This window comes from Camellia sinensis, chromosome 9 (genome assembly GCF_055761805.1).
Source record: "Camellia sinensis isolate YWXY chromosome 9, ASM5576180v1, whole genome shotgun sequence".
NCBI lineage: Eukaryota > Viridiplantae > Streptophyta > Magnoliopsida > Ericales > Theaceae > Camellia > Camellia sinensis.
In genome coordinates this window covers 12435001-12448341 of record NC_138969.1, presented here as the reverse complement: position 1 = coordinate 12448341, position 13341 = coordinate 12435001, and the positions used below count along the sequence as shown (strand labels likewise).

Sequence of the window (13341 nt, the reverse complement as noted above, 5' to 3'; positions counted from 1 at the left end):
TATTATTTTGCTTTCTAGGTACAAAACTATCACTGACTGAATGATTTCAGGATTCATCGTATTCTGAGTCATAGCATTTCCATTATTGCACATGAAGTTTGTTCTAGGGGAAACCAATCCAAGAATGTTGATGTTTATTCAAGAGGCAATCAAGGTGTGGATGGTTGTTCGAAGGGCCACCAGGGTGAAAAAGGTAAGTAGTAGTATCCAAGCTAACAAATGATAGGTGATAATACTCGTTACATGACAATTGTTCACATGGAAGGGAATTGCATGGCCTCTTTTTTTTTTTTTTTTTCCCCAAAATTGCATGGCATCTTGAATGATGTTAAATTGTTCTAATATTGAGATGCATTCTAAAAATTTTCAAATAAAATAAATATAAAGAAAGAAATGATTGAGGCCAAGTATATGCGAGTACCAGAAAGATGAAAATATCAACCATAAATAGAAATCATTAAGAACTACTCTAAGAAAGAATATCCAATTTCAAATCCATCAATGACAAGCAAAACCAACCATAAACTTGGTTCAACCATAATGACTGTCCAAATTTGATAGGATTATAGCAAGACACTTGAAAATAACTAACAATTACAAGACTAGAATTCAGAAAAAGTTCGAAATGAGAAAATAAAATCTGTAACTTGTCGCATGGATGAACCGTATTTAATGTTAAAACTTAAAAGTAGTTAAGTGAGTATATTGTGATAGCATATTTACAAACATTCACATAAGACTACACGAAACAACTCTATGGCAATGGCAGAATTTTTATGTCTCGTCACCTACCAGGAATAATACCATCCATAAAACTGATAACCTGACTTGCCAATGCCAAGTGCTTAGAAGTAACGGATTTCAAACCGGCCACCTGTAGTTTCATGCAGACAACACATGACTAACATATACTCATTCATAATGTTCGCTTTAAAATAAAAAACAAAATTAAAAAAATCCAACACAAAACAGAACAAAAATAAATAGAAGTATGGAGTAGAGTAACATTATGTACAAGAGGATGTTTGATTTGAATGCTCATAAAGCAGTTAACAGGTGTTCTTTCTCTAGGATTGACGAGTATCTCAGTGCTTTAGCATCAACTAACAACTTGAGAAGCATGTATCCATCAATTACAGTCTGAAAACAAATACCTGCAAGGCACCGGTACCAAGAACAAGCTGACAAGTCCTTGTATTGAAAAACTTCAAGATTTCAACAACACGATGCACAACTTCTGAAGACAGTGCTGACAAATTATTATTAATATCAATGTACTCTGACAACATCTTCAGCAAAATTAAGCCACTGAAAAAAGCAAGAAACAGCTCCAAAATTAGTTCAGTTCAACTAACTCCCCTTATTTCCAAGTGAAGCTGGAGTCATGGAGACAAATATTGGGTGAGAATTTCCAAGAGATAAGTCCGTAAACACCGTAAAAGACAAGCCAATTATTAGATCATAAAAAACTCTAATGAAAACCAAAAAGCTCTAAACATGGGAACAATCAATTAGGAAGAGAAAAAAAAAAGACCCATAAAAATCAAATTTTATGACCTAGAAGTACCAACTGCTCTGGAAATCAAGGTTTCCGGAGGAGAGCAAGGGAAGGTGGAGAGGACAGATAGGAAAAATAATGACTGAAATGAAACCCAAAAGAACAATAAAGTAATGAAAATAGAAAACTAACCGGTTTACCATGTGATAATGAACACCCGCGAACTTGAGTGTTTTAGTGGAAGCATTCCCGCGTTCATTATTGTTAGCATTGTTGCTCTGAGCTGGAGAAGTTATAGCATCAGATTTTTATTATCAATTGGTCATACCAAAGGTGAAGATTTTACATGTGCAGCACTACTCTTCATGGACTCAAGTACAGTTGTAGAGTGAGGGTATTTGCCTAAGTGTCAGATTCATCTAATCTCCTGCCCAAGGGACATTGGAACTCAGCCAAATTTCATATTTTATAAATACATCTTTTATTAATATTTAAGGTAAACAATTTTTACAAGTTAACATAGTGCTTTGTATGGCATATAATAGAAGACTTATGCAGAGCTTTGTAGGGTGTATATCCAACTCAACATGCCGGACACATATCTCATATTAGCTTCCATATCAAACTAGCATTTGGTAACATTACCAATTTCCTATTTTCTATTTAAAAAATATGTTTTGCTTTTTGCTTTTATTATTTAAAAACAAACAGATACAAATAACATGTTTGGTACAAAACATATATATATATTTAAAATGTTTTGACGAGTTGGAGGAGGTGGCCCGAGGGTGGGGGTGGCCAGAGGTTTTGTCCAGAAGGTAGGGGTAGCCGGAGGGGAGGTGGTGGCCAAACTCTGTGGCTGGAGGGTGGGATGGCTGCAGAGGTGGAGGGAGGGAGGAGGAAATGAAAACTTATTTTCCAAAAATGAGAAAACACCTTTTTCTTATTCCTCAAATTTTGAAAATTGTTGCCATTTTTTGAAAGTAAAAACAGTTGCCATTTGGTAGCATTGCCAATTTCATTATTTTTTATTTTTTACAAAAACATGGTAAGTGAAGGTGGTTGGAGAGGGAGGACAAATTGAGAGCCTACTTTGAAAACACCTTTTTCTGGTTTCCTCAAAATTTTACTGTGAATCTTTTTTTTTTTTTTTGGAAATGAAATAAATCCCCAATTGTTTTTTAATTTTTTAACTAACGTATTTTGTTTCCAATTTTCAGTATTTTAAAAAACAAAAACATTAGCAAGCAGGCTCAGTGTCCGACACAGGTACTTGACAGCCCACGTAAACTAGGACTGCATCATTATCTGCATATACTTTAACAGTATCAAATTGCTAAATATGCTAATCAGAGTTTGTTAGTTCAGCATCTGCCATGAGTGAAGCATCACAGCTTGAGACCACTACACTGTAGCCTGTTGCAACATTACCTTGAGCGTCATCTGTATGCCCAGTAGTTAAAGGCTCAGAACAAAACACAGAACTGACGATGGCCTGAAATTCCTCAGCCACGTGTACTTCAACCCAAGTTTCTTGGTCAAGCACTGCCCTGATTTTTGCCATCTACAAGAACCAGTAATACACTAAGTCGAGTAACCAGATGTGTAGGCTGGTAAAAACAAGTTAAATACAGCACAAAGGAAGCTTACTTGGGATTCATGCTGGAAATCAACAAAGCCCTTGGCCTGTGATTGTAGTGTCCCCCGAATGCTGTATCCCAACCTTCCACCAATCTGTTTACGTTAGCATAGTTTGGCATCATAATCACAAAGGAAAAGTAATGTTTACAGGGAAAAATAAAAAATAAAAAGAAACAAATAATCCTATAATAAAAATAAAGGCAACAGCAACACCTATTGAAAACAAAAACCATAAAGACAACCTCTAACAACATCAGCAATAATACCTTCTCGGTAGCACTTATGAACTCTTGGGTGATGTTATATATCCGTAAAAACTCCTGAAATCTCAAACTAGGATGAAGTAGAGCACGCACCCCAAGGAGCTTCGCCCATCTTCCATGAGCAGAATCACAAGCTGCGAAGACAGCTTCTGTATTTTCCTGCAATACATCCACTCTGTCAAGGAACACATTGTCAGATAGTTCCAAGTATTTGGCAGCACATAAAGATACTGCAAACAAGATGCTAGAACAATCCTGTGACATGAAAGCCATTAACCAAAAAAGAAACATTCGATGCAATTGGTCAATTTTCAGAAGGCATATTTACTTGCAAAATATAAAAAAGAAGACAAACTCTGTGGATAGTACATTTAGAAGTTCTGTTTTCAATGTTGAATGTTTATCAAATTGTGTCGTGTCTGTGCTTCTTAGCCAAGAAGGAACAAGAGGTCACCTAAAATTTCTTGAAATATTTGATGAACTAGTGACATCATTTTCCTTTGCCTGCAACGAAGGCACATTGAGAGTATTCCTATGAGAAGAACATGACAGAGGGGAAGCAGTTTGGTCATTAGCCTCTTCAGAAGTATGTGCAATAGCAGAAACAGAATCAGTAACATAGTGAATATCAAGGTTGCAAATAATCCACTCAATGGCTTTTTTACTTTGGCAGCCCGAACCAAGTGTGCCTGCATTCACTAAAAGAAAATAATCAAATTACATCATACCAAAATGCTAATTGAAATAATGGAAGTGCAAATGAAATCTACCATCGTACTAGTACAAGAATTATGAATCTGAATCCAGCAATAAAAGGTAAAATAATAAGTTAATGACCCCAGACTGGCTGAAAGACGAAATGATGTGGACGAGCCCAAAGAGGCTTTTGAGTTGTAGAAAACATCCATTCAGAAGACCTTTTAGATCCTTGTAGTTTCCACCTTGCAGATATTGTTGTGACCATTCATACCTAACCCTTTCATCGCAGATACAGAAATTTCCAAAAATAACTATCTACATAAACGAGTGACTCAGGTGCACGAGGCTCAGCAGCCTTAAATTGACAATTTATACTATTAGTAGCAGCTGCAGTACCAAAGTGAGTCATAAATTGGAGAATTAACCCCATAGAGGTCCTGTTTGGTGCAGAAGAACAAAATTATACTTTATATTACTTCTTCCCTTTTGAACGGTCCTCCCTCCCACTCTTTCTCCAAAAAAATATGTATGGGGAGATGGAGAGAGCCAGTCCAACAATCATAAGTTTCAAACTTTTAACCTTTTCCGGATTTCTGCATAGTTTGTTGGAGGATCTCAATATTATATAAGGGATCCCCCACTCTTCAACAATACACTTCTTTAAGAAGAGTTGGTATTCTATATAATTAGGAACCAGATCACCTAATATGTCAAACGTGTAACTTTGTTCTAACCAAATAATCCTAAATGGGATACCCTAGATGTTGGATACGCTCGATGGATTATACTTATTGTCAAACTGTCAAGGCAAGGCCTTCTCCAAAGCATTTTCCATTTCAATCTGTGTTCAAATCACTTTTTATTTTTTATTTTTATTTTTTTACATCTGTTGCTAAATCACCAGCCAGATCAGTGGCAGACCAAGGCAGTCATTTGTCTAAGAAAATAACTCTTTTAAAGCATAATTCCTCAATTATGTGATGCATCTTCCTTCAATTTGGGTTATCTAGGTTCTCTCTCCCCTTTTTCTTCCTCATTCTTCTTCTTCTCATGACATCCTTTACTTTGTGTGTAGGTGATTTTCTGACCACACTGCCAACTTAGTACTCAACTAGAGAACACCGGCAGAATAGATTAAGCCTGAACGACCTGTCACAGAAAGATGAGAATCCTGCGGTGGCTCGTCCACCCGGGGGCACTCCGTCGATCAAGTTAGTACTCAATATCTCTTAAAGATAACCAATAGTGCTTAACTCACTAGACAGAATATCAAAAGCATCAAAGACATACCTTAGACCCATGAGGGAGCCTCTCTTTTATAGTCAACATAATCCTAGTCCCAATAGAAGTCTAGCTCCAATGGACTTAGGATTACTGCTAATCTTGGACTCCCAGTTGAATTAGGATAAACTCCCTAAGAGTCTTATCTTAATCCAAACTGAAATCTTCTCACATTCTAGGACTCTTATCCCTTATCCGCTTATCTCGGATTCCGACATATTCACAGATAACCTCAGCTTAGCCGAGATCATCTCGGCATCATGACCATGACACGTGGCACCTCGGCTGGCACTTCGGTGACACCTCGGCCACGTGTTGTCATTCAAAAATTATGTCCCTACAACTGCCCCCTAGGTTCTATTACCTCGGCATCCTGAGGTGATGGAACCTATATCATTCATTCCTTTAAACATAATCTCAGTTTAACTTCAACTTGTAAATTGTCCACAAATTTCAACAAGTGTTAAACATAATCTCAGTTTAACTTCAACTTGTAAACTTTTCTCAAGTTTCAACAAGTGTTAAACAATGATTTGGGTTTAACTTCAACTTGTAAATTGTCCACAAATTTCAACAAGTGTTAAATAATGATTTCGGTTTAAATTCAACTTGTAAATTGTCCACAAATTTCAACAAGTGTTAAACAATGATTTCGGTTTAACATCAACTTGTAAATTGTCCACAAATTTCAACAAGTGTTAAACAGTGATTTCGGTTTAACTTCAACTTATAAATTGTCCACAAATTTCAACAAGTGTTAAACATAATCTCGGTTAACTCTTCTCTTCTTGGACTTAATCATCTTAGGCCCAGATCTTGTCTTCTGGGATCTGGGATCCAAGATCTGGAATCCGGGATCGACTTACTTGGGCTGAGCTCTTGTCTTCTCATATCCAGTGTTATCTCGGCCTGACAGGTGAGGTCACCTCAGCATCTTGTTAGTTTCTTTGGAGATAATCCCTCAGATTCTCCTTGGTTCGTCCAGGAGCTCGGCTATCTCCAGATTTCAGCCTCTTTGGTGCACTATTTCTGTGTCATTGCGAGTCCTTTTGGACCTCCCTCCATTGGTCGTATCGAAACAGAGGTCCTTCCCCTGTACATGTCGATGTTCTTTGGAGTCAACTTCCTTGGTGCGATGTGTCCTCTGTGAATCTCCCCTTCTTGATTCTCCTCGTCCGACCTCCCTTGAAGGCCGGTGAGAATGTTCCTTGGTCCTATCGTGCTGAGGAGTCGTAGGTGTTGTCTTCTGCCCCCCTGCCTGGGCATCTTTCTTGGCTGCTGGAATCGGCGTATCTTGTGACGGGAACGGTGGCTGGAGGTCGTCCTCATTATAATACTTGCTTCGGCCTGATTTCTTCGACACGTCGCCCTCCTGGCCGACGTCCTCTTCTTTGTGATTCTTATCACGAGTTTCTTCGTTGTAGTTGTTTTCTTCGACGCCAAGGTCAATATGTTTCCCACTCTCAATAGGGGTGTCGTCCCCAACCTTCTCTTTCGGTCTGTCGTTGGCCATCTATTCTCCTTTCATTCTCACAGATGGCGCCAAATTGTGTGGGTGATTTTCTGACCACACTGCCAACTTAGTGCTCAACTAGAGAACACTGACAGAATAGATTAAGCTCGAACGACCTGTCATAGAAATATGAGAATCCCGCGGTGGCTCGTCCACCCGGGGGTACTCCGACGATCAAGTCAGTACTCAATATCTCTCAAAGATAACCAATAGTGCTTAACTCACTAGACAGAATATCAAAAGAATCAAAGAAATACCTTAGACCCATGAGGGTGCCTCTCTTTTATAGTCAATATAATCCTAGTCCCAATAGAAGCCTAGCTCCAATGGACTTAGGATTACTGCTAATCTTGGACTCCCAGTTGAATTAGGATAAACTCTCTAAGAGTCTTATCTTAATCCAAACTGAAATCTTCTTCCATTCTAGGACTCTTATCCCTTATCCACTTATCTCGGATTCCGACATATTCACGGATAACCTCGGCTTAGACGAGATCATCTCGGTATCATGACCATGACACGTGGCACCTCGGCTAGTACTTCGGTGACACCTCGGCCACGTGTTATCATTCAAAAATTATGTCCCTACAACTGTCCCCTAGGTTCTATTACCTCGGCATCCTAAGGTGATAGAACCTATATCATTCCTTCCTTTAAACATAATCTCGGTTTAACTTCAACTTGTAAATTGTCCACAAATTTCAACAAGTGTTAAACATAATCTTGGTTTAACTTCAACTTGTAAATTTTTCTCAAGTTTCAACAAGTGTTAAACAATGATTTCGGTTTAACTTCAACTAATTGTAAATTTTAGCGACAATTTATAAAAATCATGAACCAAAAAAGTCACTAATTGTCAATTTGTAGCGACATATATAAAAAATTATCACAAAAAAATTATTTTTTAGTGACAGTTTTACTAAAACTTATTTTTAATAGGATTTGATGGAAATAAAGTCCAATTATTAGGACCTATTAGTAATTTACCTTACTTCTTTGGGTTAAAGGATTGTTACTGTCAATGTGTGACAGTAACAACATTAGGAGACTCTTGTCTCCAATGTTCGGTGTAGATTGAAAAGTATTATTGGGTTTATGAGATTTATTATGGGTTTTATTTTAATAATTCGAACTATAATATATAAAACTCGTGGAGTACTTATAAAAAATCATGTTAATTAGATATCGGTAGCCTCTTGATCGGAACATATTTTTGTCAATGATAAATATGATTTAAAAAATAAATTATTAACAAAAATGTGTTCCGATCAAGGGGTTACCGATATCCAATCAACGTGATGTTTTACAAACATGAAATACGTGACGAGCTCTATACATTGTACGATTTGAATTATCGAAAAAGGACCTGTGATGGGCCTCACAGACCCAACAATACGCTCTAATCTATACAATAAACTGGAGAGAAACCTCTCCAAAAAGATTTATCTATACGGACCATATTAGTTGAAAAAAATATTGTCAGATACTAAATATTTTAATTGACTATTTAATTTTTTAATTATTTTAATTTGACAAGAAACGTTGTGTTTGAAAACTTGATTAACTTATTTTTTTATAATTGATTTGATGATTGTGAAGGAAAATAATAAAATGATTATATATTAGATATAATATTTTATCTTATTAATTATTTTAACTTATTTTATCTTTTAATAAAGGGTAAATTATAAATATACCGCTGAGATTTGATTAAAATACGAATCGCCTCTTGTGATTCTAGAAATTACATTTCACCCCTTAGTGTTTTTAATTTCATAATAGTCGCTTCTTTTATTAATAAATCATTAAGTTAATTAATATTTTTTAATGATATTATAAATATATTTTAATTAATAATTTAAATAATTTTATTATAATATAAGAGAACAATTATAAATTTTATTTTTTAATTAATTCTGTTAAATAAAAAATTTAACAAAAAAATATTTATAATTTTGTAAATCATAAAAAATAATTTATATTTTAAATCAATCTCAAAAATTAATATTTTTGAAAAGTTGGTAAAAAACTGACTTTTGACTTTTTATCAAACTTTTTAGCTTTATTGAAAAATGATTTGGGAAGTTGGTAAAAAGTTGACTTTTGACTTTTTGATTAAATATTTGTTTATGGTGTCACATCACATTAAAATAACCATAATATTCTTACCCAACTTAGAAATTTTACTTTTTTACCTATTGTGTTTTTTTTAACAATTTTTTGGAAACATAAAGCATAGTTATGTAAGATTTATGCTTCATACCCCCACTGGGGGTCGACCCCCAGTGAGGTGTCGGCCCCGGATTGGTCCGAAAAAAAAAACTGTTTTTTTTTTTTTTTTTTTTTTAAAGTTTTCAGCCAGTGGGGGCGCGCCACGTCACTGGGGGCGCGACCCCCACTGGGGGTATAGAGCGCTGTTGGTTATGTAAATTTACCAGTTTGCGTTTTACACCACTTCCCAAATGGTTTGTTGCGTTTTGCTGCCCATGGATTTTTTTTTCGGTGGTGATACAGACCACTAATTTGGAAGCACCAATGTCAGCTTTAATGAGCTGGCAATGCAAGAACGAAAAAAAAAAACAAGGGCCAAACTATCACATCAAGGTGAGACCCACAACAATGTTACATCATTAGTACAATTTTAGAGTTATTATTTTAGTGATCCCAAACATAATTTTATTTTATTTTTTTCTCATACTGTAAAACGTAGCTTTTTAGCCTCTCTTCCCAAATGGCTCAATAATTTACTCTTTAGGCTTCATTTGAGAAGTGGGTTGGCTTTTTGACTTTTTTGATTATTTTAGCCTGGGATTAAAAAGTCTGGTTTGGGAAGGACTTTTCACTTTTTTGATTTTTTTGACTTTTTTGTAAGAGAAAGAATGTAATCATTATGGGTTAGATGTGATGTTTTATTTTATTAGACTAAAAAGTCTATTTTATTTTTTATGACTATTTTAACCAAAAAAAAAAGCCTCAAAAACCACTTTCCAAACATAGGCTTGTTTGGAATAATCTAAATAAGTGCACTTTTTGACTTTTCATGAAATATGAGTTGGATTTGGGTTGGGTTTGAAGTAATGTGTTAGAGAGGTGATGTGACTTAAATAAGATGATGTGACTTAAATAGGATAGTGACTTTTTGATTTTTGTAAAACTTGCCAAACTAGCACTTAATAAACTATTTTAACCATCCCTCTCCCAAGGCCATTATTAATTGTAGTGGGTGAGATAACAAGGAAGAGAGGAAAAGAAAAGATTCAGAAAGAAAGGAGGAGGGTGAAGAGTTTCTGTGTGTGCAGAATTAGCAGAAATCTGTAGAAGAGAAAAGAAAGGGAGGAGAGAGAGTGGGTCGGAGGCCGTGCTATCTTTTTTATAATTTATTTTATCAATTTTATATTTATGTTACATATTTTAACACAAATCTTAACATTTTTATTATAACACTCCACATACTAACATATAAAATTGAATATCATTTTTATCATTTTCCATCATATGATACACTAAATACACACAAGATGTTTTAATAATTTTGTTAAGAAGAAAGACTTGTCTCCTGTCTGGTTTTAAAGTGAATTATACTATTAAATTTCTGTGGGTCCATTATAGAGCTTACATAGATGATTTGAACCATTCACTATATAGGACTCATCAAATATTTCATCTCTGTAAAAATTTCATGTTGATTGAATATCTATTGCCAATTTCACCATGCACATAAGAGATTTGCATTATTACGAAAATGTAAATATTTTTTTATTATGCCACTAATTTATAATTTTCCTAACAACAATGCTAGAGCTTTCAAAATTTTTATCAAATATCTAGGTATGAAACCTATATAAAATTCACATAGTGTAAATTCTACAACCATATAAAACATCAAAAATGCTTGGGAGTACTAAGGCCTCGTTTGGTAAGTGATTTTTTTAGCCAAAAAGTCAAAAAGTTATTAAAAAAATCAAAAAGCCAACAACCCATACCAAAAAGTCAAAGATTCCATTTTCTCTCTACTTTTTACACATCTTTTCGTAAAAAGTCAAAAAATCATCTTAAACATACTAGTTTTTTTTACATCACATTTTAGCCAAAAAGTCAAAAAGTTACTAAAAAAACTTGTTCTCAAACGAGGCCTAAATATGGAGTTCTATGGAGAACGCTAATGAACTAGCCTCCCATGATGTGATGGTTGTATCTATGTGTGTGTGTGTGTGTTTTTTTTTTTAATATACATTTCTAACTCATTAAACACTACAGGAATTTGGGGATTTAACGGCGTTTAATTAACGACGTTTTGTTAAACGTCACTTTTTTTTAAAATTAATGGCGTTTTTTAAACGTCACAATTGTTATTAATTAAAACGGTGCCGTTTGGTGACTAGGAGACGTTTGAAAAGCGCCTCCAAATCCTGTCTCCCCTCAAACCCTATCCCGTCTCTCCAAACCTTTATTTTGAAAACCTATTTTGAGCACCGCCATCTACATATGAAGTTCGAATCTCTCCCTCACTTTCTTTCTCTCAGAGGATCGAATTAATATGAAGTTCTCTCTCTCGATTCGGTGATTATTCTTCTTGAGCACAGAGCGATTGCGATTTCAAAGTTCGATTTTGAGCACCGTGATTTGGAACTCTTCTTCAGATCCGTGATCTTCATCTTCTTCGATCAGAGGTTAGATGTTTCTTCTGTGCTCTGTTTGGAACTCTTTGCCTTCTTAGATGTTTCTTTCTTAAATGTTTCTTCAGCTCTGTGAATCTCTTCTTCTGTGCTCTGTTTCCACTTTTTGCTTAAATCATTATCCTTTTCGTTTCTAGTTTTGCTTATTGTTCTGCTCAAATCACTATTAGGTGATGGTCGATGATTCACTTTAGTTTGTCTCTATTTGATTTTTTTCTTTCTTTGCTTTTAAGATCTGCATATATACATACAATTTAATTTGTCTTTTTATGAATTATATGATGTATAAAATATGTGTTATTTTGTTATGATCAAAGCAATCACTTGATTTTCTTTTTGGTTGTCAAGTTTTACTTGTGATTTTTTTCCCCCCTCTGCATTTTACTTGAATTTTTGAAATCTAGAGAATTTCACATCGAGAACAATAGGTTTGATGGAGATGAAAGTATGTTTCAAATTGTATTTTTCTTTTCTTTTTTCATTCCTCAATGATCATGGTATCTTCGTTTTCCTGTTTGTTGGTTTACATGATGGTGCATTTTCTTAAATGTACAGTTGTTTTGATCTTAGGTCTTGCATGCTTACTTTATTTTATACTTTTTTCATTTTCTAGCTGTAATGAACATATTGTCAAAATTGGGATGGTACATTGGATTGACAAAGGGGTTTACATGATTAGATCAAGGATCATAAGATCTTATCGAAAAAGAAAATTACATAATAATTTAATTTGAATAAAATTTATTGGAACATATACACAAAATAAGCCTGAACTATAATAAACAAGTGAAAATATTTCAAAAAATATAATACTTTGTGTAAAATTTAAATATAATATTATGCAAGTAAAAGTTTGCATTTCATCAATAGAAATTGGAGAAGAAAAGTTTTATAATAGAACACTTTGCACTCTTCAGCAGTGCATAAAAAGAAAAAGGAAAAATAGTTAACACAGTTAGTTTTAAAAATAGATTAGAAATTCAAAAGAGAAGAAAACTAATTTTTTTTAGGAGATGATTTGGTTCCAATCCTAAATAATCAAGAACTGTTGATTATGGTTTGATTCATGGATTATGGCTCATAAGAATCGTATTGAACTTAACCAAACCAAACTTTTCCCTATGTTTATTTTATTTTTTATAAACTAATTTTAGTAGGTAAGTAAAAAATGTTAAGGTGTTGAGAGGAGAAATCAAACCTTAGATTTCCACCTTAACCTTCACATGTATCAATCAACTGAGTTGTTCTTAATTTGTTAGAATCTCACACTAATAAATTAATATAACCAATATTTGCTTACACACATAAATATTATGACTTAAATTTAGTTTTTGACAAGTATTTAAGTAATAAATTTATATAGTTGCTTCTATGTTATGCTACAATTAATTGATCTTCTATTGATAAAGTTTTTTGAATTGGAATAGGTTAAAACCGTGGAACCAAACTGGTTTCTATGGTTCAGTTACATAGTTTTAACTGTCCGATTCTGGTTTTAAATTTCCTGGAACTGAAAGGAATGGTTTGATCCCATTTCCGCCTTAAAACTGCGCCAGTTTGGTTCTTGCACAACCCTATAAGAAAACATAAATAGAGTAAAAGATAAGGAATTCTCCAAGAAACCTAAATAAAGATAATCGAACAAATAAATAGATCTTAGGCTACATATGCATATATTATATGTCTTTTATCTCTTTGTTTTGAGACAAAATAATTAATTCTAGACTAATTTCTTGTTGGTTGATACAGATTTATATAGAGGTTGACAAA

General features: G+C 34.3%; 1 pseudogene across 1 annotated transcript; it reads right to left on the bottom strand.

The window, feature by feature from the left end:
- Nucleotides 1-410: 410 nt before the first annotated feature.
- LOC114298644 (vacuolar protein sorting-associated protein 54, chloroplastic-like) lies at nt 411-4792 on the bottom strand (annotated as a pseudogene). Its single transcript, XR_014339379.1, has 7 exons — nt 3857-4792; nt 3406-3577; nt 3149-3232; nt 2930-3062; nt 1691-1781; nt 1155-1308; nt 411-874 (listed from the first exon to the last, which is right to left on the bottom strand). The product of XR_014339379.1 is annotated as a vacuolar protein sorting-associated protein 54, chloroplastic-like (transcript).
- Between the last annotated feature and the right edge of the window lie 8549 nt (nt 4793-13341).